This window comes from Schistocerca piceifrons, chromosome 2, assembly GCF_021461385.2.
Source record: "Schistocerca piceifrons isolate TAMUIC-IGC-003096 chromosome 2, iqSchPice1.1, whole genome shotgun sequence".
NCBI lineage: Eukaryota > Metazoa > Arthropoda > Insecta > Orthoptera > Acrididae > Schistocerca > Schistocerca piceifrons.
In genome coordinates this window covers 645,506,228-645,532,557 of record NC_060139.1, presented here as the reverse complement: position 1 = coordinate 645,532,557, position 26,330 = coordinate 645,506,228, and positions in this window count along the sequence as shown.

The following is a 26,330-nucleotide window of genomic DNA, read 5'->3' as shown; positions in this document are numbered from 1 at the left end:
GTTGCCTGTTCCAGCAGGCACTGCATGGTGTTATCCAGTTCTGACTTTCTGTTTCACACTATACTTCCCGAAATCCATTCTGCTCAAAGTGTCTCTGTACATCTGTCAGACCCATCCTGTTTTGATTGTTTGTACGGCGTGTTACAATATTAGTTATGGCACAGCTTTTCTTTGAACAACAAATTCAAGAGATTTAGTTTTCCTGTGTTAAACTATCAAAGAAAGCAGCTCTTAATAATTTTGCCTGACGTCCTATCCCAGCAAATGAAATTTTCTCATCAGCTAAAGCGTTTAAGCGTATTGTGATAACGGTGGCTAGGCTGCGGAATATCCTTGCGAGGGGCAGCATTTTGCACAGTCGAGCATGGAACACGGAGCTGCTATGCAGTGTTGTGAGTAGTGAAATAATTATTTTTGGTGTATTTTGATGGCCTAGTGCTGATTAAAGTTCTCTAGTTTTTTATACCTAATAGTGTCTGCCTGTAGTAGCAGTGTACGTGTGTGTTTTCTACTATTTTCCTTTCTTTTTCTCTCTTCCTTTCAGGGACCTGTGTATCATATCTAACCTCTTGTATTCGTATTTGTAAAACTTTCTATTTCAGGGACTCAGTATTCTTGCCTCATATTATTTTAACTCTTCGTTTATCCATTGTATTGTAACTGTGTTTTGGTATACAGGTTAAACTGTAGGTAGGGTTCGTTTGTTACGTTTCGTTCTCTATTTGACAACTGTTTACTTACTGTTCCTATGTTTCTATGATTGTGCGTAACTCGTGTCTCGTCCACAATTGGCAGTGGGTCTGTACCAGTGAGAGGGGCAGTAAAACCCTCCCTGTGGGAGGGAATTACCTAGATTTCGACATTCTCTCCGACAATTCGAAAACTTTTTCTTCCGGGAATGTAGGCATATTGTCTTATTGTTGGCTTGGTTGCTGAGTATCTTTGCGAGCGACTGCATTTTGCTGAGTCTAGCACAGGACACGGAGTTGCTATGCTGCATGAGAAAGGGCATTATTACGGAAGTTCAAGTGTGACTGCAAGTACTATGTGAGGTAATGAGATATGGAAGTGGATTCAGTGAAAACTGCCTAAAGACGTATGATTAGTGCTGCCAATAACGTATTTTGAGTATACGCCCGTTTGCTTGTCGTACCGTACAACATCAGTCATCTGCATTGTGTTCGGCCTTCCAGAATGAAACTAATGCGAATTAGTAACATTGCTTACCACAAAAGAGAGCAATGAAGTGTGTCTTGTAGCGAGCGTGAGAATACGCGACGAGCTAAGAACTTTCGCTCGACCATTCGGCTTCCACATCATGAACAATCACCCGCTTCGTGTCGGTTACGCGTACGCTCATCTAAGTGATAAATGTAGACAAATAATCAAGAACGTTAAGTGGCATGAACACTTACGACTTAGTGTGTAAACAGCGCAACCTGCGATTTTCTTATCGTCTCAGAATATAATTGTTCATACCAGACGTAGGACAGTGTTTGTTTAGTGGCTCCCTTAAACCCACTTGCATATCTATATACATAATTCTAGCCAAGGAAGCAGCATTGTGGAGCAGAAATAATACGACCGCCGCGGGAGTACCAGGTACGTGGCGTGGACAGGGCGCACGGTCAAAGTGAGAACAGTTTAAGGGTACCCCCTCTAGTTGCACCCCCAGGCAAGTTACAAACGCTGCGTTCCAGGGTTTAATTTTCTGGAAACTTGTGTGTGGCTCTTCTCTCCACTAAATGATTCCTGTCAACCAGTAAGAATTTCTGTTGCAAATTTTCAACAAGAGGTCTGCCTGTGTTTCGTGGAGGAACAGGCCGAATTCTTATTCTGGGCGTGTCAGATCAAACCGAAGTGTTTATCCGCTGTGTTATCTGATTTTCTCAAATAGGCGGCCCTACCACTCGTAATGTGAAGTGTATTGAGTGAACTATGCAAGAAGAACGCTAGGCCCAGTCAATACCGTATCTCGAACTGATTAGTAGTCTGCCACCCAAGGTCGCTCCACCTCCTGTTCTAAAGCTTAAGGGGTGATCGTTCTCCTGGACCTTGGAGAATTTTTGTTTCACTGTTCACATCCAGATTTCCTAACTGTGATTCATAAACTCCAAGAACATTACTGAAGAAATTACGTGAAACTTCCACCAATATGTATAATCTCTGCAGTCACTTAAGTTACTTGATATAAACATGAAAATTCATCAGCTGACATTGACTGAATTCAGACCAGTCGAAATCAGATGCCGTAAGAAAATTATACATGAAACATGTCAGTCTAGCAGTGGATTGCCACGCGCCAGTCAGCAATCCGTGGGGCCTGTGACGACTCATTTCGTGAACCTGTCGTCTCCCACTAGTGAAAGAGAAGCATCTGTTTGAATTAACAGGTAAAGTATAGTGAAATACGGTTGTTCGTAAAATTTCGTACGGAGTAACAAGCTCTGCTTGGACGTAGCAGCCTATCAAGTTATGGATAAGGTCCCAAATGAAACTGTCGCCATTGTGGAGCGAAAGCAGCGTCTGGTCCCATCGGTATCTGCTTAAACTCTGCAGTCACCAGAGTGTGGAAGTCTTCTCTCCTTGGAATCTAATGCCAGACTCTAAAGTTGGCCCCAGTCCTAATCTATCAAGCGAATGTTTTCCTTGTGCTGTCATCAGAATATAACAACAGAATCTTCTCATTATTTCGCCTCTGAATTCTCTCTTGCATCGTCATTAGAAAAAAAAATCGAATAAACTCGCCTTAGCCAATCAAACTTGTGTAAACATCGTTCCACTAACCAAACGACAAGAACTAGTATTTACTGTTCTCCCTCCCATATGAAATACTGGTACTGACCAATGGGATTTTACCACATACAAAAGGGAAGCTAGTTTCTGAGGGAACTGCATGACTCCAATTTGTCAAGACGAGAGATATTTTGTGACCATAATGGGAGCAACAGCGTCGTCTCGCCACACGGCCGATCTGTTGAAACGTATGGTCACAGACAAGATAGCATCACAGGGTCACTTACAGAAGTAGTTCGTGAAGGACAGCTTTGGTCAGAACAAGGGCCTCGTTCCTCACTCCACCTTTTAGAAGAAAGCCATCCGAGTACCGCCACAAAAGAGAGGACACATCGCCAATAATCATTGCTACAGCACCAGATAACCGCACCGGCTGTAATACAAAAACAGCTCCATGATTTGTAGTTGTTAGCGCACAAGAGAGGCGACGGTCTCAAAGTGGTGGTACAGAGTTGCCGCCGTACCATCCGTGCCGTTGTCGATGCTAAGAAATATTCCGATTTTAAGGCATCCCCCATACAACTGACCTGGTCTGCGCAACACGCCATTTGTAATTGGGCAAAAAAATAGGCCTTCCTCCCCCCCCTCCTCCGACTTTTTTCGGCTGGGTTGAAAGCATTTGGGACGCATCCGTACGGAAATCTAACGAGAGGGCGATAAATTGTTTTTTGAACGGTGACAATTGCGTAACCATTGCTTCACATGGAGATCTATCCAAAAAAAACAAGGACAGTGAGATGTTATAAGGTGTTATTCGTGGTTGTCGTGGAATTTTTGGTGTTTTTTTTAAGGATGATGGATACTGGTAACACTTGAAACAAGTCGCCCTGATAACTGGCCTACTTGTTTCAGGTAATGTGATCATATTTCGTGTTCAAGTGACAGGTCTTTATTGTGTCTTAACATGGTCAGACGGGGAACCAAACACGTTTTGCAGTTGTTTGAATGTATGCACTGAAATGTAATATTAAGAAAGCTTTTTCCAGATATTTATCACTCTGTTCTGTTTGAATTAATTCATATGGTCACGTTGTGGCTTTACATCAGCGCGACATATTGGTTTAATCGGGCATACCCAACAGAACAGACATCACGGGTGGTACAGGGGCCGTAAAGATACGATATTACGAGAAATAGGCCGTCTGCCGCCTACGGCCACTGAAGGAAATCAGTGTTGGAGGTTGAAAATTTGTGCTGGACCGGCACTGCAACCCGCGTGTTTAGCGAATGCTACGAACAGTGGGGCTACTGGAAAGGGGAACTACTTACACATGATAGGTTGAGAACTTGAGTTGGCTGTGAAGCGTGTTCGGATGTTCCAGGCGATTAAAGCAACTGTTCTAGGGATACAGAGTATCCAGGTCCAATTCCCGGTCCGGCACAGATTTTGAGCTTCCAACTATTCATTTATTTCAATGCCCGTAAGTTGCTGAAGTTCTGTTTCTCGTAATACTAAAACATATTCGGATTTACTTCCACTTTTCCACTTCATTTGATGATTTTTCGTTAGGTAAGCTAGGCAAAACACTGACCTTTCTGGTTGCTGCAATTGAAGGCACTCGTAGCCCTCCATGTATAACTTCTCCCCGCGGTATCCATAACTTATAGTTCGTTCGTTTTTCTACATGTCGTGGCTGATTCGTCTGAAGTCTACTTTTAGCAAGGTCATGTAATTTATTCCAGTTAATCTTTAGACAAGGCAGCCATAATGTCATCATCTGAGAAAGTTCCTTTCATGACACCTTCCAAATCCCACGATTGTCTGAACACAAGGACAGTCTCAAATGTGTTCTACATTCTTCGTTTCCTTACGGCTGCTGTAGTAGGAGCAGACAACAGTAGTCTGCCATAAAAAAGACCGCAATAAAATCATCCTGTCTCGACGTTCCTTTCCCCAATAGCTATTCATTCCCACTACATTCTAGAGTAAAGGATAGTTGGCTGCATGCCTTGTCCTCTTACAACTGTTTTTAGTGTGGGCAGTTATGAAGAAACGAGGATGCAATTAAAGCACGCGAAGCTGTAAACGACATTGAGGTCAAACAGTTCTCACGATTAAAGAGCCCTAACGGCGCGTGTAAACCGACTGAACCTCTGTAGATTTTTTATGACGTCAAGATTAGTGCCGAAGGGCCGCAGAGAGGACGGAGAGACACGGGGATGAAATAATCGTTGATGTACTGGGAGAACGACTGAATGAGCAGAAATAGTTGCCATCAATACCGCGGTAATATTTTATTTTGAACCGACGTCAGAAAAGTGGAAGAAACTGGTTTCGTGTAATCTGTTGGTATTACAACTTTCAAAACGTTAGTACTGTTAAATGGACTGGTTCATGAATACAAGGGAAAACCTCAAAATTTTTTCAGTTTTCTAAATAGTGTAGCTCAAGGAATTAGAGTGGTGAGCTCATACAAAGCTTACGTTTCTTTACCTGATCTTTTGGAAACAATTTGATGTATGAACCACATACCATTTTCTGAATTTTATTTTTTGTTGCAAGTGAATAAAGCGTGTTAATTATTTATGTACAGCATAGGTACATACATCTCGAAATAGAAACCAGATACAAGCATAATTTTTTTTCTGGAATTTCCTTACACTATTATCTTTAAAGTTGACTCTTGGAAAGATATTGCTGTCATAAATTACTGTTAAAAGAGTTTGTAATAGTGTTTATAAAGAATTTCAATAAATAACTCTTTAAAAAGTCTTTAGTTTTCGAATTTATCGTAAGAGCCGACACTTTAGTTGAGTATATTTTAAGGAAGTATACAAAATTTCAGCCCTTTATCTTTAATAGTTTTTAAGCGATGTGTACCAGAACATCAAACAAGTAAACTTCGTGAAATTCAAGTTACAGCTTGTTTCTCTATCCACCCTGCACGACACTAATGCGTCCCACGTTCATATTCATTTTCTTTCTGGTGTTGTTCTCCTTCGCTTTTCTTTTTCGGACTACTTTTTGTTACTTTTGGTCCTTTGGTGGCTTTCAACACTGATTTCTCTGCTTCCGTCTGAGGACAATGGCAATTAAAGTTTCTTCAATGTTTAGTCCACCAGGCATCCCCGTCAGTTTATACCCATAAACATTGACACTGCACCATCATTGAAGCATAGCAGAGTGTCTAGCAGACCTATTTTCAAGTATTTAGCCCTTCCAGACTACTTTCGGGTATCCTTTCCCATACACAACTTTTAAAATTTTCATTTTGGTTTTTAGTTCCATCATGCAATTACTTCTATAATAATTTTGTGTCACTGAGGCATCAGAAAATAGACATTAGAAACAAACAATTCTTTTTTTAAAAGAACTGTCAGCGTGACATGGGGGAGTCGTCATACCTGCAAGGAATTTTAACATCCTTTCATTTTTGGGCTTTGTTCGGCATAATTTCCTCGAAATAAACTTTTTCTTTAGAACATTTTAAGACAAAATTTATAAAATAGATTTTTTTACACTTATTCACGTAAGGTAGGGGAGCCAATTTCATCACAGTAGTACGTTAGAATCTGCATAAATCTGGAAAGGTTACGGAAAAGGTAACAAATTGTTATATATGTATACGAGGCTCAATCCAAAAAAATGCACACAATTTTTTTTAATTCAACTTTTATTCTACATGTTTGAAAGTTTTACGGTGTGTAGATACATCCTTTAGGAACAATATTTTCATTTCTCCACATAATTTCCATCCCTCTCAACTGCCTTACGCCATCTTGGAACCAGCGGCTGTATACCCGCACGGTAAAATTGTATACCCGCACGGTAAAATTCTGGACCAACTTGTTGGAGCCACTGTTTGGAAGCGTGCACAAGGGAGTCGTCATCTTCAAACCTTGTTCCACGATGAGAGTCTTTCAGTTTCCCAAAGAGATGATAGTCACATGGAGCCAGGTCAGGACTGTAAGGCGGGTGTTTCAGTGTTGACCATCCGAGTTTTGTGATCGCTTCCATTGTTTTCTCCGCGCCTGTTTTAACGCCAACACTTTCAGTATTCTGCAAACACTTCCTTCCCCTATCCCAGCATAGCGTGACAATTCGTTCACTGAGATGCGTCTGCCAGCAGTCACCAATTCGTTAATTCTCTGCACGCTGTCTGGAGTGTGTGCAGTACGAGGCCTGCCGCTGCGAGGACAATCCCCAATATTGCCGTGCCCGCTTTCATCACGTAACCTGCTTGCCCACCGACTAACTGTACTGCGGTCGACGGCAGCATCTCAATACACCTTTTTCAACCTCTTCTGGATGTTTCCCACTGTCTCATTTTCACAGCACAGGAATTCCATGACAGCACGTTGCTTCTGACGAACGTCAAGTGTAGCAGCCATCTTGAGACATTCTGTGACTGCGTCACTCATGGGAACAGGTTGAACGCGGTTCAAATGACTCTGAGCACTATGGGACTAAACTTCAGAGGTCATCAGTCCCCTAGAACTTAGAACTACTTAAACCTAACTAACCTAAGGACATCACACACATCCATGCCCGAGGCAGGATTCGAACCTGCGACCGGAGCGGTCGCGCGTTTCCAGACTGTAGCGCCTAGAACCGCTCGGCCACTCTGGCCGGCAGGTTGAAGTAAGTTTGAAAACAAGCGGGATGGATGTATCTGCACACTGTAAAACTTTCACACAAGCAGAATGAAAACTGTACTTTTACAAAAATAGTGTGCATTTCTATTGGAGTGATCCTCTTATATATCCCTGAATTTTTGTAACATATTAAACCCAATATTTGTCATAAATGTTAACTCCACAAAAATAGAATTCCAAAAAAGTGTTCGTAACTTTGTCTCCCATAAAAATCATCTAAAGTAGAATTAAATGAAATGAAATTTTTTTTTCCTTTTCAACAATGCCAGTAAGTTTCATTACTGTGAATCACTTGAATGTCATGAACGGTAACTTTTTCACAATTTTTCAGCCTCCCAAAAGTGTGTACCGTACGAACTTGTACATCTGTATAGATAAACATCATGTTTCATGATAAACTAAGTATTTCGTGCAACGCATTCGTTTCTCTCGCCTTGCGTTTTCCCATACCAAAAAAGTAAAGTAATCCTTACAAACATCAGAATAAATCAGTGTTTAATGACAGTTTAAAATTTCATCCGCGCGCCAAAAATAATAATTGCACGAGGGACGAAATTACGAACATCCCCAGATTTATTATACTGGCCGCTCCAGTAACATAGTATAACCTCCCCACAAAATTATTTACAGTGTAACCTCCACACAAAATTAAATAAATATTATGGATAATGATTCTGATTTAGTGTAACCTCCCCACAAAAAGAAAAATAAATAATATGAGTATGATTCTAATGTAGTGTAACCTCCCCACAAAATTCTTTCTCATTTGTAACCTCCCTACAAAATTCATTTCACATTAACCTCCATACAAAATTCTTTCTGATTTAATCTAAGCTCAAAATTCATTCACATTTAGCGTAACCCCACAGCAACAAAAATTCCTAAACCTCTCAACAGTAAAAAATTATAATTATGTCGTTCACATTCAGTGTAACGTCCCAATAAAAAAAAAATTCAGTAACCTGGTAATAAAACAATGTAACTAACCTCTCAATTAAATTGTCGCTCACTTATTACTTTTCAATAATTCACTGTGGATTTAACCTGGTAAATTTTGGACGACAGCAATGCTGCGTCATGGCCCTGAAAGATCATTCTGAATAAAAAAAGGAAAAATTCTTACCTCAATGAAGTCGCCGGATATATCTGCTCTTACAATAATTTTTTCCGGCACAGCTCTGTGCAATGCTGGCCGACCTATCTGTCATTTATGAAAGGAAGCAACTGATTTTTCTATTGCAATAATCGGGATGATCATGGATGGAAGAAATTAGTAAATTCTTTAAATTGAAATGAATGGTTGTCAAAAGTTACTTTTTATGAGGAAGATTATTATTACGAGAGTTTTAAAACATTTACATGCGACTTGAAATAACATTAATACATATGCGCGAGGCTGCTTTTTACCTTATACAATAACACTCAGGCTCCGGCATCGCTGCACCGCAACCGGGCCAGCCAACACGATACACCATATCAGACCAGAGCAGACTCCAGACTAGCCACAACTTACTGCTACAGCTACACAGTTCCTACTGCAGTCAACACTGCTCTCTGGTCAGAGACCTTGCATATCGCAGGCAGCGCATGAGCAATACATCGAAATTACATCTGCTCGGACCTCTTACAATAGGCCAAACCGTTGACTAACGATTACACACCAGAAGCTGCAACACACATCTGAAATACAGCTAAGTATTTGAACTCAATCCAGTGGATAGACTAGAAATTGATAGCTGTTAATTTCACCCTCTTACACGCAAGCTCCTCACAAGAAAATGTCTCAACAATACAGTGGACATAGGTCACTCATGTAGGCGCAGCTAAACATTTGTTACCAACTGTGGAAACGGCAAGTAGGGGAACGAAATTACGAGTGCAGATGATATTAAGGCCCCTGACCTTACTAATTCCCTCAGCCGCACTCTTTTTCTCGGATTGAATTTTAAAGCAACGCAGTGGTAGTCAAACACGGATATCGGTGTCCCAGGTGAAAGGTGAGTAGAGCAGCTTGTAAGGTGTGAGTTAGCGACGCACCACTGTAAGGGCTCCCTTGGCTGTTCTGTGGCGCATTACGTGTGTTGAAGCCCTGGCGGGGCGCCAGAGGGGCGGCTGGCTGGCGGCGCCGTTGTGCCAGCTACGGCTTGTCTACAGCCTGTCTGCGGCGTCGTAGTTGCGGCCGCGGCAGCAGAAGGGAAGCCGGCGGCAGAGGCTGCCGTAGTGGTTGACGCCATCGCGGCGGGACGCCCCTGGGAAATTAGGCAGCCCCGCGCAGTTATTAGCACCCGGGCACGCGCCAGTACATCATGCAAACCGAATATAAATCTTTCCGCGGCGCCGGCGCACCGAAAAATTGCGCTCTGGGAGCGGCTACCAAATCCGCACGTCGTAAATACTCTCCTCGGCCCCTCTTCATCTCCGCGTCTACCACACACCCTCTCTTTCTGTCCTCGCAAACTCTTTGTTTCTTTTCCGAGCGGCCCGCTACAGTGCCGCTCTTGTACCCGCCTAACAATAGAGCGACTGATATTTCGAAAAAAAGGAAGGGAGGACAAAATACTGATGCAAGCCGCGAGGGTAGTTGACGCATGTCTTTCCAGCGTCTGTCCTAAAGGATATTCATTATTACCATCTACCTATTCTATCCTATAACACCGCCACTTTTTGAAGAATATTTTGCTTAACTTAGCCAGATCTGAAGACAGTGGAAGCAGGGGAGGGCGGGGGGGGGGGGGGGCGTAAGAGGCCCGAGTCCTAAGCCTCATGGGGGGCCCAACTTTAAAAGAATGGCTTAAATGACTCTCAGCACTATGGGACTTAACTTCTGAGGTCATCAGTCCCCTAGAACTTAGAACTACTTAAACCTAACTAACCTAAGGACATCACACACATCCATGCTCTAGGCAGGATTCGAACCTGCGACCGTAGCGGTAGCGCGGTTCCAGACTAAAGCGCCTAGAACCGCTCGGCCACACAGGCCGGCGCCCAACTTTATATAGGGTTCGTATCCCCCCAGAGTGCTATGTTAACAAAAGTCAGACAGCAATTGTAAACTAATTTTTGTATCTTATTATACAGAAAAAAACATTATCCGAGCAACAGCATAACCAATCTTATTTTCTACTTTAGTTTTATTAGTCATGCAGGCCAACTGCGTTGAATTCTATTTCGTGTTTAATCTTGAATGCACAATATTTTCATTAGACAGCGTACGCTAAAACCTCCTTGTGATGGGTTCGAAAATGCACTTTTCTTAAATATTGTGGGAAATCCTAAAAAACATTTCCCCAACGAATGTATACGGCAACAGGTGTGTAATGTCGATATAATTCGGTAGGTAAATTTCAATGTCGTGTGACAGGTAGACCGTTCGTCGTGTGCAAGTCTTTCGATTTGACGTCACTTCGGAGACTTGCGCGTCCATGGGGGTGAAATGATGATGATTAGAACAACACAACACCCAGTCCCTGACCGGAGAAAATCTCCAACCCAGATGGGAATCGAACCCTGGCCTTTAGGATTGACATTCTGTCACGCTGACCACTCAGCTACCGGGGACAGACATTTGGTAGGTTATCAGAAACATTCAAAGATAAGGCATTTTTGTTTCCGTCACAAGGTGGTTTTACACGAAAAACGAATTCAAAGAAAATGTTTTCTATTCAGGAGTAAACACAACATAAGATATTTATATTTGTATATAGTTGATCTGGAAGAAATTTAAAAGTGAAGAAATGAAATGACATGAAAGATGTACACTGGCTATGCTGATACTCGGAAATAAAGTGGTAACCTTCTTCTTTTGTTCGTCCGCCATCTTGCATGGGTACTCTCATGTGCCTTGATGTAACATTCTTTATTGATCTAAAAAGGCTTCGACTTCAGAGGTTCAGCTCAGAAAACTGGAGATCGAAATAATGAAAATTTCCTCGGAATGTTAGTGCGCTTGAGTCACTGTGACCCAGTCCTAGCAAAATACATTAGCAAGGTCCGAGACCGTCAAAAATCTCGAAACGTTTGCAAGTGGATTATCCGTCAAACGATCCTCAGAATGAATTTACTTCTAATTGTGCCCGTCATGTCAGGGGTGTCGTCTTGGAGCCGAGAGAATATGAAAAGTATTACTCAAATCTTGTTGACGCATCTCCTGATTCAGATCATTTTGAACATAGAACAGTCGCCCGACATTTCATTTACTCCAATAAGAACATATGAAATAACTATGTTCTTTGGAATCAGAAAACATTAGTTGATATTTCCATCTAATTCGATCAACATTTGTGAAACACTCAATCCCTACCTGTGAATGCCGTGGACAAGATTATGACAACGGAAGTTATATTAGAGGGCATTATAAAGGAGCTCAGATACTTTTCCTTCAGTGAAACACTCCTGCAAAACTTGCTTTGTGTGCTCGTTATAGAATTAAGTGGAGTACATGCAGCCGAGAGTTGTCATGAAGCTAACACATTTTTCGGAGTGATTCAACCTCATTACAACCTGTTCAATAGCAGTTCACAACAATAGGAAATTCTGAAGCAGTGTTGCAAGTTCTTTATATTCCTTGTCTGATATGCGTTATGCTTCTCGGTTTGACGCTGCAGTACCAATTGCAACTAACTTGCTGAATTACTATTGCTATTGAAACTCTCAGTAAGTAAAATTTACCATCTGAAACACATTCTGTTGCAGTGGTGTCTTGGATTATACAATAGCATTCAAGTGTTTAATCATGACATAACTTGACCTAAGTCTGGTGGTATGAACTGAATACAGAAGCAAATTACTACAAACTCGAAATACTAAAATTGATGTTGAGGTGATACTCCCTGAGAGATTATTAAATGACTTAAAATATCTTCGCAAAAATTGGGAAGCGAACTAAGAAGAGGAAATCATATCATTCTGAAGCCGTGTATGATGTGACAAGGTATATTGAGAAGGTTTACTCAAGATAAATGTTTTTTATACCATTTTTTCAGAATTTAGTGTGCAGCTGGAAAACACGCTTCCTAACAGTGAAGATTTTAGATGAAATATTTGGTTTTTATGGAAATACTTAAACAAGACTGACAGTCAGATCACTGGAATATGCAAGTTATTTATCAATCAATACCATTATGATGTCACAAAAGATTTAAAAGAAGAGATTAAATATTTGAAGATAACTAGTGCTTCAAACTTTGAATACATTAATTTGGAACAATTAGAACTCTTGAATAAGATGCACAAGCTTAAAATGGTAAGCTTGTTTCCTAACGCATGTGTAGCTAAGAGCATCTTTTACACTTTTCCAGGGGCTGCAGCTGAAGCAAAGAGGTCATGCAGAACGGCGGCTCGCGTTAAATATTGCCTTAGATCAACTGTGCATCGACAATATTACGCAGATTTGCGAACCTTGGAATCTAAATATAATTTGGCAAGGCAACTAGACTGTGACCCTCTGATTTTCTGAACGAAAGGTTCGCAAAGCGCCACTGAGGGTTTTAAACGCAAGTAGGTTTCAACATGCTCCCCGTTGCACGCCGCATAGCGATTTGCATGCGAGAGCACTGGTGTCTATTTACTGAAACGTGTGGGGCACGGTGTGGGGGAACGCCAGGGAACGAGTGGGGGCGGAACACTCCCTATCGCAGCGTTACTGGAGCAGAACTTTCGTCAGTGTACAATTCAGTGTAATACTTAGCGTTTTTGTTTTAAATTGAAGTGAAAGTAAATTAAAGGAATTAAAAAATAAAATTAATTGGAGCATACATGCATTTTACAATAAGTCATTATTGAGTATTGAAGTGGAACTTGTAAGTATATGCTTTGCCGTGTAGGTCATGGTTGAGCTATCATTCAGTTCCCTACATATCTTGGTCTTGGGAGCCAGACAGTCTTCGTTACCACTCTTCAGACAAATTTATTACTTTTCTTTCACTCTCCTACCCCATGAAAGCTTCATGGCACCAGTTTTCTCTCTCGATGTATTTAACATTTGCATTGATGCATGACTCATCCGAGTGATGTGTGAGTTCTTCCAAAGCCACAATGGGAAATTGGAGAGATGTTTTAATATTTTTTTGTTTTACTACATTCCATATATGTTTCACTATAAAAGAACATTATACGAGGTTTTTAATAATAGCTCTTACTAGTTTGTCATTACGTTGAGATCTGGTGCCATGCCGGTGGTCCGCATCTTCCTAACATGATGTTTCGACTCTGTAGCTCGATGTAATCATCAGGTGTTTCCCGGGATTCAGGGAACACTTGATGAAGCCGTCGAGCTACAGCGTCGAAACATTGTGTTAGGAAGACGCGAACCACCGTCAGAACATGCGACCTCAACGAGATGATAACGAATCGTTGGGGAAGCTTTCTTAAATAATAGAGCGCATCAGACTAACCATTTTTTTTTATAAACCAGTGTCGAGTGAAGGAAACTGTATACTGCAATAAAAGTGCTCCAGGGACTTCATTGCAAAACGGCTGTGAAAATTAGATCGTGATAAAAGCGGTGCCTTATATTTCTCATTAATTTTGAAACTGATAAAAGATCTTTTAATAGACTAACAGAATATACTATGCTTTTTGGGTTTAGTATTTTGCTCATACGCGTCTATAAAAATGTTCCCAACTTAGTAACCCTAGCACTCATTACCACCTATTCAGAATAAGGCATCCTACTTTCACCACATCGAGTGGAACATGCAGTGATCTATGATCTGTCTTTTTGTTAGAAGGCGAAAGATTTTTGATTTGACTATTAACGGTACCGCATGAGCATTGGCCGCAACGAATCTGCGTAAACCAACTAGGCACTAACATGGAAAGACGCAAATTCCGCCGTCCCTTACGGAGACCGTCCACATAGTGCATTTTTTAATTAATTACTTTGCTAATCAGAATGATTTTGTAGGGGTCTTGTAAACTGTTCTCATATGAGGGGGTGAATTTTTAGCGAACAGAAAAAGATAGATTGACATTAATATTGCATCTTCATTAACCAAAGAAGAGAAATTGAATCTTTTTCAAGTACAAAAAGTGGACCTCGTTATTCTTACTCCTTCTGATGGCGTTAAACTTGAGGTGGGGGGGGGGGGGGGAAGGGGGGGGGGGAAGGTGAAGGTGAAGGTGAAGTGAGGGAGATGGTCCAGCAGCCTACCGATTCCACAATGTCGAGAAAATAAAGAGATGGAGGGCAAGGAAACGAGGAATTATTACTAAAAGTTACGTTACTTCATAAAGAGAGAATTAAGTTGTCTGCCTGCAGACGTCACCGCTGTAAAATAATCAGAACAAGTGCAGAGTATTAGGATAAGAAGAAGCCAAAGTGGCCTCCCACCCGGGAATCAGATGAAATTCATCGATGTCCATAATAATAATTTTCGACTGTGCAAAGAGGATCAAATTATCGTGGATGTGAACCCTTCATATGCAATCATCAAACGTAAGGCCAACCGCTCACCACATGGTCACAAAGGACGGAGCCCATAAAGAAAGAAAAAAAAAAACACGGAAAGAACGAAGACGGCGCAGTTGTAACCTTGAAAGCGGTACTCTTTACCCTAAGATGAACTGCAGCCGACTTCTCGCGTCCATCGGAGAGAGTTCGGATAACAAATCCAGAAGTGCTTAGATTTACGGGATAAACATAGCAAAAAAACGAAAACTCGGCAAACCTCAAGGGTTTTATTTCTTCCTCTTGAACCTTAATACCTGCTCCAAATTCTTCTTTATTTTCCATTACTGCTTTCTCGGCATACAGATTGAATAACATTGGAGATAGGCTATAACTCTGTCTCACTCCCCTATCAACCATTGCTTCCCCATCATGTCCCTCGACTCTAACCATTGCCGTTTAGTTTCTATAAAAGTAATAAACAGCCCTTCGTTTCTTGTGTTTTACCCCTGATACCTTCAGAAACTCAAAGAGAGTATTTCAGTCAACATTGTTAAAAACATTCTTTAAGTGTCCAAATGCTACAAACGTAGGTTTCCCGTTCCTTGCCTATCTTTGAAGGTAAGTCGCAGGTTCAGTAGTGCCTCACGTGTCCCTATATTTCTCCAAAATTCAGACTGATCTACCAGCTTTTCTATTTTTCTGTAAGGAATTCGTTTCAGAATTTTGCAACGGGAAATTATTAGATTGATACTTCGGTATTTTTCCTAGCTGCCAGCAGTTGCTTTCTTTGAAATTGTTTTCGATGCGACGGGCTCTTCTCATGAAATATCAATCACCAGTTTTCTCCTCCGATTGCGAAAACATTCTGTAGGCACCCACCTACATTGGGAGAAGTGATCATCACGATAAAATAAGAGAAATCAGGGCTCACACAGAAAAATTTAAGTGCTCGTTTTTTTCCGTGCGCCGTTCGAGAGTTGAACGGTAGAGAGACAGCTTGAAAGTGGTTCATTGAACCCTCTGCCAGGCACTTTATTGTGAATAGCAAAGTAATCACGTAGATGTAGATGTAGGTGTTACATTATTCTTGAAGTCTGACAGCATTTCCCCCGTCTCATATATCTTGCAACCAGATGGAGGAGTTCTGTCATGGCAGGTTGTCCCAAGGCTGTCAGTAGTTCTATTCCTGGGGCCTTGTTACGACTTAGGTCTTACAGTACGGTGTCAAATTCTTCTCGCAGTGTCGTATCTCGTATCTCGCATCTCGTGTTCATCTACGTCCTCTTCCGTTCCTATGAAGTTGTTTTCAAGTTCATCTCCCTTGTGTAGACGCTCTATGCACTCCTTCCACCTTTTAGTTTTCCCTTCTTTGCTTGGTACGAGTTTTGCATCTGAAGTCTTGATAGCCATACAGGTACTTTTCTTTTTCTCCCGGTCTTTTTAGTTTTCCTATAGGCCGTACCTAACTCCCTAGCGAAATACGCTTCTCCACCATTACATTTGTCGTGTAGCCATTCCTGCTTAGCAGTTTTGGACTTCTTGCAATCTCATTTTTTAGACGTTTGTATTCCCTTTCGCCTGCTTCATTTGCTTCATTTTTATATTTTCTCCTTTCATCAACCAAATTATCCCAGGTTTTGATCCTTTGCTGCCGAAAGCATTTTTGTAGGCGCCCGTACAAGGGTTGATGACGGCAGCTCGTTGGCCTCCGTTGTGTCCCATGCACCAGCTGCTTCCTCAGCATGGCACACGGCGGCTTGGTTGACTCCGGCAGTGCAAACACACAGGCGCGGGTGTTGCTGCCCCAGCGACGCATCAGCGGCTCGCCTTGCTATGCAGGTGCAGTGCCGTTGTCAGGTGTCCAGCAGGTGTTGACGTAAGTCGAAAGGACGCCACTCCCAGAAGACAGTCAGGCGTGCTTGTGCGACTACTTACGGCGTCCTCACATGGGAACACGGAACGTGTTAGTTAACATTGACGTGGAACTGTACTAGTTTTGTGACATTACTTCGTCATATTTCACACTGAGGACCGATTTTGTCAACTGAAACACAAAATAAGTTCTGCACTATATCGGTAACATGCCTCGTAACGTACAACCAGCAAGAAGCAAGAACTGACTCTGTGTCACAAGGAGGGTTTACGATACGGCATATCACATTTTTCGTTTTCAGCTGAAGTCCATACTTCGTGGGAATTTTTCTTATAACTTGCATTCTGTCAACAAACCCACTGAGGTGACAAAGGAAACAGGATACCTGCTAGTGCCTTGTTGGACCTCCTTTTGCCACGCGTAGTGCCGTAACTCTACGTAGCATGAACTCAATAAGTTCTTGAAAGTCCCTGTAGAAATATTTACCCGTGTAGCATCTATAGCCATCCACAATTGCAGGATTTTATGCACGAACTGACGTCTCGGTTATGTCCCATAAACGTTCGATGCGTGGTCAAATCATCCTCTCTAATTGTCCAGAATGTTCCTCAAAACCAGTTGAGAACAGTTGTGGTCGGTGTAATGGCGTATTGTCAACCACAAAAACTGAATCATTGTTTGCCAGCACGAAGTCCATTAATTCTTGCAAATGGTCTCTACCCGCCGGACATAATCATTACCAGTGTATGATGGTTTCACTTGGACCAGAGGACCCAGTCCATTCCATGTAAACACAGGTCACACCATTATGGAGCGACCACTAGCTTGTTGACAACTTGGGTGAATGGCTTCGTGGGATCTGCCCCACACGAAACATTTCACCAGCTCTCACCAACTGAAATCGGGAATCATATGACCAACCCAAGGTTGTTCAGTTGTCTAGGGTCCAACCGATAGTCACGAGCCCAGAAGAGGCGGTATAAGATACATCGTGCTGTTGGCAAAGGAACTTCGGTCGTCTGCTGCCAAAGCCTAATTACTGCCAAACTTCGCTGCACAGTCCTAACGGATACGTCAGTCGAACGTCCCACAATGATTTCTTCGTTTATTTGACGTAGTGTTGCTTGTCTGTGAGAACTCACAACTCCACACAAACGCCGCTGCTCTCTGTCGTTAAGTGAAGGTCGTCGGTCACTAGGTTGTCGCGGTGAGAGATTATGCCTGAAATTAGGTATTCTCGGCGCACTCTTGACACTGTGGATATCGGAATATTGATTACGGAAATGGAATGTCTCATGCGCCTAGTTCCAAGTACCATTCTGCTTTCAAAGTCTGTTAATTCCCTTCGCGCGACCTTAATCACGTAGCAAACTTTTCATATGAATCACCTGAGTACGAATGAGAACTCCGCCGATGCACTACCCTTTTATTCCTTGTTTACACGTTGACGTTCGGTTTGTGGGGCGCTCATTTGCGACGTCATCAGCGCTCGTACAAAGTTCCAATTTTTACACAGTCCAGTCTAGCCACTGTTACGAATGATGTTGATGAGAATGAAATTACGAGGACAACACAAACATCCAGTCCCCAGGAAGAGAAAATCCCTAAACTGGCCGGGAATCGAATTCGGTATCCTGTAATCCAGAGGCAGCAACGCTAGTCACCTTTTTTTCTTTTTTTTTTATCTCATTTTGTTCTATATTGTTCGTTGAATTTAGTCGTGGCGGACATCGGATGACACCCGTTCGGGTTGTTCGTTGATCAGTTCACTCAGTTTTTTTATTACAGAGGGTAGCTAAACCCTCTGACCGAACACACTGAGCTACCGTGCTGACATCACTAGACCACGAGCGGCGGTCTGTGTACGCGATACTACCGCCATCTGTATAACTGCAGATCGCTATCCCGTGACTTTTGTCACATCAGGTACTGTTTCTGAGAATCAACACATTGAGGATCTCAGGAAAACGCTTAGTTACTGGTACAGTTTGTTGCAATAAAATAACAGGAAACGTCGTATTGCTGGTTAAAGAGTTTTCGTATTTAGTTACTTTAATGCTATAATTTGCACATTATGAAAATATGCTGTTTGAAGGAAACGGCACATTGAAGATCCATGAAAAGGTTCAGATGGCTCTGAGCACTATGTGACTTAACATCTGAGGTCATCAGTCCCCTAGACTTAGAACTACTTAAACCTAGTCAAAAAGATTTCGGGTTTGCAGCCGGTCATCGTAAACTTCATTGCACGATATTTCGGCTGGACAACTGCCAGCCATCTTCAGGTGAGCCAATCAAGGACTGACGAAGACGTTCTCCGCTGCAGCTTTTATAGTGCGCTGATAGTACTACCGCGCATGCGTTGCAATTTCGGAGACAGAAGGGCCACACCGACCAGCGGCAGCGCCCTCGCTGGTGGAACTGCAGTAATCAGCTGCCGTCAGTATTCTCGCTAGCCGCAGCTATCGAAGTCTTCTGGCGTCTTCGTCTCGAGCAAATTTCTGAGATGACGGGATTCCATGCGTTATTCAATTGGTAACCACCGTCACGGTTCATTAGATTTCCCCCAATGCGTATTTCAACGGATTCTTTGATAATGGAGTCCCAAAAATTTTTTGCAGTGGCCAAAATCGAAGTTTTGTCGTACTCCATTGAATGTCCGTTAGAAATAGAATGTTCCGCAACTGCAGAGTTACTGGGTTGCAGTAGGCGAATGCAACGTTGATGTTCTGTACAACGCTCTTCCACTGTACGCGTTGTCTGTCCTATATAGGCCATACCACACTGACACGATATTTTGTAAATTCCCGCCTTCCGCAATAACAAATCATCCTTCACCGATCCCAGTAAATCCGAAATCTTAGAAGGTGGACGAAAAACCATTTTCACATTAAAACGATTAAGAATCCTTGCTACCTTGAAGGAGATATTTCCGACAAATGGAAGAAAAGCTAGGGACTTGGCTGGCGCATCCTCCTCTTTATCCACTTCCCGGTCCCTGGCTCTAGTTGAGAAGGCCCTGTTTGTTTGCTGGGTCGAGTACCCACTGTCTTTGAACACCGTCCTCAAATGCGCCAGTTCCTTAGGCAAATTCTCTGCATCCGACACTGTGTGTGCCCTGTGTACAAGGGTTTTAAGTACACTCATGATCTGGGATGGGTGATGGCAACTTGAAGAATGTAAATACAAATCAGTGTGAGTGGGTTTGCGATAGACAGAATGTCCCACAGTACCGTCACTCTACCGTTTAACCAAAACATCCAGAAATGGAAGGGAGCCATCTTTCTCTAGTTCCATAGTAAATTGAATATTCTCATGGATGGAGTTAAGATGAAGAAAAAACTCCATTAACTTTTCTTCTCCGTGGGGCCACACTATGAAAGTGTCATCGACATATCTCCAGAAAACAGTTGGTTTACAGACCGCTGATTCAAGTGCTCTCTCCTCAAAATCTTCCATAAAGAGGTTAGCCACCAGAGGGGACAGAGGGCTGCCTACGGCGACACCGTCGGACTGTTCAAAATATTCCTGGTTAAACATAAAATAAGTTGAGGAAAGAGTATGTCGGAACAAAGCAGTAATGACCCATTCAAACTGTTGACCAATTAGAATCAAGGAATCCGCAAGAGGTGCAATGAAGTTTACGACGACCGGCTGCAAACCCGAAATCTTTTTGACCAGTTGATTCGCCGGGAAAATTTCAACTTTTACTTAAACCTAGCTAACCTATGGTCACGACACACATCCATGCCCTAGGCAGGATTCGAACCTGCGACCGCAGCAGTCGCGCGGTTCCGGACTGAAGTGCCTAGAACCGCTCTACCACAGCGGCCGGCGAAGATCCATGACAATCGTGTCGTTTTTGGTAGGATCTGTTATAATTAAATGTCCATTGACGACGAATCTGTGTTTAAAGTCTTCAGCAGATCGTAGCATAAAATACAAAATCGTTCATTTCAGTTCTTAGACGTGTTGTAGTGGTTATGATAAAATGTGGAGCGTGTTCGTGTCCTACTCTGTCCACATTTTTTACCTTCCCGTTTTTGGAAGACAGCGGGACGCTGTTGTTAAATTAATAGAAATAATTTCTGTAATACACGATGTTATGCAAGTATAAGTGCGCTGTCTCTCAGGAGTAACTTTGTCTGATTTTGTCAACTTTTATAGGTTGGCTTCCTTACTTACTGGACATGGAACTTCCCTTTTTGTTTCGTGACATGTTCACAGATGCAGGTTCTTTCATACATCACGTAGTTCCCAAACTGAGGGGTAAAATTTTGTTTTCAAGTTTGTAGCACTGTATCTATAACTTTTAATATAGACTGTCATTCGGATTACTTGATAAATCGTTGTTTGTGTATTTCAAGATCTCAGTTACCATGGAGCGATTCACAAAGGAGGAACGTGTTATCATTGTGAAAACCCATTGCAGAACTAGCGAGTGCTATGCAGAGACTGTTCATAGACATCGCTGAGTCTGGGACGTAATAATGTTCTTAGGGCATTAGCCTTCAGAGGTTACTTAAGAAATTCGAGAAAACTGGGTCCGTTGCAACCACAAACTCGCTCTGACGAAACCGTACGGTCCCTACTGTGAAAAAACAAAATATTTCACTAGTGCAGGACAGTGTGACTGTGAACCCTCACAAGTTGCTTCAACGTCGATAGCATTTTGCGAAGAATTCTGGAAAAGAATCTTCACATGCACCCATAAAAAGATTCAGTTGACGCAATGTCTTAAACCCACAGGTCATTTGAAACGGAAAAATTTGGCGAGCGGATTTTCCAAAACAAGAAAAGGGCAAAAGAATAATCTTCAATTACTAGGCACATTTTCACCTAAGCGGGTTCGTTAACCTACAAAATTTCTGTATTTGGAGCCAAGAAAACGCTAGGGTGATTCAAAAGAGTCACACGTATCCACTGGGAACCGCAGTTTGGTGTGACTCATGCGCAGGTGGTGTGATCGGTCCTTTCTCTGTTAAAAATCTCAACGGTAATGCAGTAACAGCTAACGGTGATAGTTATCGTGAAAGGGTCAGAAAAAACTTCTGGCCTGCTGTGTATGAAGTGGGGGCAGCAAATATGTGGTTTCAACAAGACATACCTACGTGTCAAACATCGTGCGAGACAATGACCCTACTCCATGGAAAGTTCCGTCAATCTGTGATCTCATGTCGTGGCAACTTCGTATGGCCGCCTAGACCTCTTCACCTAATTCCCTGTGACTTCATTTTATGGGGTTATGTGAAGACCAAGGTCTACGAGAGCCAACCACAAACAGTTCTCCAACTCAAGGAAGAAATTCAAAGTGTCATCACTGACATCAACAGAGATGTTTGTCTAATGGTCGTGACAGATTTTATAGACGAAGTAACTGCCTACCGAGTCGGTGGAGGTGGATATAGTCCTTATATAATTTTGTTCTCTTAAGTGTGAGTACATGTAGATGAAAAGAAAGAGTTTTTTTTAATTTCAATGCATTTTTGACTTAATTATTGCATTTTTTAAATTATGTAATATGTGAAAGACACTATATTTAAGTTTTACTTCTACGCAGAGAACAACATGGCTAGCGCATGGATAAGGGAGGAAACGGTCGTTGGCGTGGAATATCACGGCGTCGGCAGTAGCTGTATGCGAGCTTCTGCTATGGTCTGAGCAATGAGTATTTATAGTCGATCTGCCAGATTTTGTTGCAACAGGGCCGAACATGTAGACGAGCAAGACTGCGCAGAAGCGGGTCACGGCATGTGGAACTTCTGCTCACCGCTGTAATGGACTGGCGTCTTGCGCCACGCTGCGCCACCAATATTCTAGCACACGGCAGCAGGGTTCCTTAGGCAGCTCGCTTGCCCCCCGCTCCATCCCCCCACCCCCACCACCTCGTCAATGGCTTGTGCAGTCGGGATGGAAAGTGTTGCTGCAATATACTGTGCTGTTGAAAGAACGTCTTATAGGGCTGCATCACTCAGTTACTACTACAGTCAACGATTGTTTCAGTTACAGAAGCAGATATCCGCGCGGATCGTGTTCAAAAGATGGTTGTACGATACGATAAGTGCCTTAGTATTAGTAGGAAATTAAAGTACAGGCTGTCAGGTAAATAAAATTGCTGAGAAAAGTGTACTTGTTTCATTTTCGTTTCAAAACAATGCTTAATTAAAAAATACGTCTGCTGCTATTGTAACAAATCAGTGACTTGTCATAACAAATGTAATAATTATGAAAAATCAGACTCGATTGCACAAACTACCTGGTGTTTTAACTAGGTTTCAGCGTGGGTAACCAAGCCCTCTTCATAACAAATATGAAACAGCTTGCCTAAATAGGCATAGTCAAAGGATAAAATCAACACCTACAGCGGCAAGACCCCATACAAAATTTTTACACGTAGACGGTACATATGTACTAGGTCAATAATATTACTTACTCAACCCTGTGTGTGCTGCCTCGCCCCCGCCAACGTACGATGGTCACAGGCTCTCCACCGAACTGAGGCACCGCAGGCTGCTCACATGTGCGGCTATCGAAATCACTGCGCATGCGCGCATCCAGGAAACGCTATTCTTATGCATAGGATTACAAAGTTAGCACGGATCGGGACCTAACTTGATTGCCAAAAGTTGTCGCACAAATAGCAAACTGAGCAAATGATAAAAGCGATGATGTGGGAATTAAGACATATTTAACAGCAACGCACGACAAACTTTGTGCACGGATGGTAAATCAGCCACAAGCTAATATGGAGGCCCTAGAATTAGGTAGAGATTACAACTAAACTAAAAAGATAGCTATGCTAAGGAGGTTATTGTTAACGGATAAAACCGCACTAATTATATCTGCAGCAGAAACAACCATAGTCGCTACATCGCCATAATACTAAGCGGCCGACCAGGCCGTAATCAGAAGACGTTAAAGATTTATAACATACCTTGGCTCCAAGGTCTTATAATTACATAGAAGCCAACGAAGATACATAAGATACCTCCTAAAAGCGCGCAGCAGAAAGAAAATACAAATGGTGTTCTTCTTGGCTAACCAAACCCTCAGCACTCCACTAACTCTATTGTTTGTAGTTATACTAGTGACAATTCGAGGTAATTGGAATTTTAGATGGTCATGTAACGTTAGTCAGTCCCTTCGGTCCCGTTCGAAAGCACTGGAATGTGTGATGCTACTGGAAATCAGAAATTAACTTATTGGTGTGAATGGCATCAACAACAATAACACAGCGTACGTTCCACACTGATCCTTCATAGTCATCCACAATAACGCAGCGTAGACTGCACACTTATTATTCTAATCTATACACTACTCACTTCTCAATCTTTTCCTACCGGCTGTACCACACGATTTTATTTGATTTCTTATTTACCATATTTTTTTACATCTGCTTAAAAGATAGTTTCTACTTTCCTACGAAAACAGGAGAAAACTTGGGAATATTTTGAAATTCAGGAATGGTTTCTCCTTAAGTGGGCATCATCATATCATATCATAGTATTTAGATTTAAAGAGTTTCATTTACACAGACATTTGTGAATACTTAGTCTAAACAAGAATGTGCCAATGAAGTGATATTGTCACAGAAGAAGCTGAGTAGCACCGTGGTGTAGTGGTTATGATACAAAACTGTTGCATGGAGGGTCGTGAGTTCGTCACTCATATGGACTGTACAATTTTAATTTCTATATACGGTTCGAGTACGTTCTAGAACTATCGACAAATGTCAAGAATCATTGTACTGGAATGTTCTGTAGCCGTCTATATGCTGCATGTGTTATGGCCGGAGGCAGTTCTCTCCGTGCTCTTCTATGCACAAGTGCCGAATAAACCGCCATTAAGTGAAGTTAGTGTTCGTCATTCATCTAATTACACCTTCTTTCTACGTGACTATATTTATACCAACCTACGCCTACGTTCCCATTGGAAAATGATTAGGAAACCGACACGCAGATGGTCTCTGAGAATGCCACCTGTGCCCGAGTTAAGTTCTCTGCATGTCCTGGTATGGAATCGACGATGGCCGGTTGCTGTTCTCATGAATGTCCCTCCATGTGGTTTGTATGAAGCGCGACGTGTGGATAATTTACAATAGTTTTCGCACTGGACAGCGTACTGCAGGAGTAGGGCGGCAGAAAGTCCACACAAAGAGCGGCCGAAGTAGAGCTCAGGTCTCTCACCACCAACGAAAGCAATAACAAAAGCACAAAAAATAGAATAGTTATTCCCAGAGCACGCAGACAAAACTATCGGATGATGTGTCCATATTTTGGAAATTAATGTAGAAGGATTGACAAGAGACAAATGCGATTACCAAAAAAACTCGCTGACGATCATGACATCGACGTTACAGTTCTACAGGAAGCCCTTGTGGCTGACGATAACTTAGCAACTGTAGTCCGATTAAAATTACTTAATAGTTGACACTTCACGCGCTGTAGCTTGTTTCCTCCAATCAGAGCGCTCAAAGTCACGCCCGAAACGTCCATCTTTGCCAGACCGCCACAACAATTAATGCGCTTTCAGTTCCTTCTCCGGCTTTCTATCTTGATATGCTTGGGTCAAGAATCCTGGGGGTGGACCTTTCATTTCGTATTTCAGCATACATGATAACCACACCAAGACCAACACACACACACACACACACACACACACACACACACACACACACACAAAACGATGCTACCGAAATGCACACGTTTCATACACAACACTTCATTGCGTGAAACCCAATTTCCGAAGGCTACAATGATAGTTTCGACTGGGTCACCAGAGCAATAAATGCAACAACCTTACGGATTGTGATATAGTTGTTAAGCAATTGGTCTGTAGGTTTGACGTGTAGGTGGTCGTAGGTTCGAACCTCATCATATTCAGCCGAATTTTTTTTTTCTAAATGTAATCAAAGAACTTTGATTATTATCTTTATTCAGGTAATTGATTTAAATTAATTTTTTTTAAATTTCTGAAGCTTGGACGCATCATTTTGATAGTCGTATTCACTTCTTTCTTTGATCTTTTTTTCTTCCTATCATTATTTTTTCTTTTGGAATTTGCTTGTGTCACCAATAATCTGCAAACAAGTGCCCACCATGACTGTTCACCGGTTGGTATCACGGCTGCCTGTGTAGTCAGTGTGAAGATCGATTAAAGTATGCAATGACAGCAAGAAATTACTATTTGCTTTTACCAATGAGACTGAAATTTTTCTGTCTTTAGTTTGATCATATGGCTTAGCCTTAAACTCCGTCAACAAAGCGATTGTGATTATAGTTCTGCCATGGGATGCTGACCGTCGTATTTTCGTTATATTGCACTTCACAGGTTGTGGTCATCTTAGGAGATTAGTTTAAATTCAGAGCAATAAAATGTGTAGTCTGCCCGCACTTCAGTCATTGGTCACTTAAAATCAGCTGTTGACAGAGCATCTCCCATTTCGGTCATGCTTTGCGGCGGTCGCTTCTATCATTCTTCGGCGTTACACATTAACGGCGTTGAAATGACCTCCTTTGTTTGTGTGTTGCCAATAACGAAGAGGCAGCCGGTACCGAATGTGGCAACACTATACAGACGAGTGAGAGACGTCAAAAAAAGCACTCCGTCTTCAGGCCACAAGTGGCCCACCGGGACCATCCGACCGCCGTATCATCCTCAGATGAGGATGCGGAT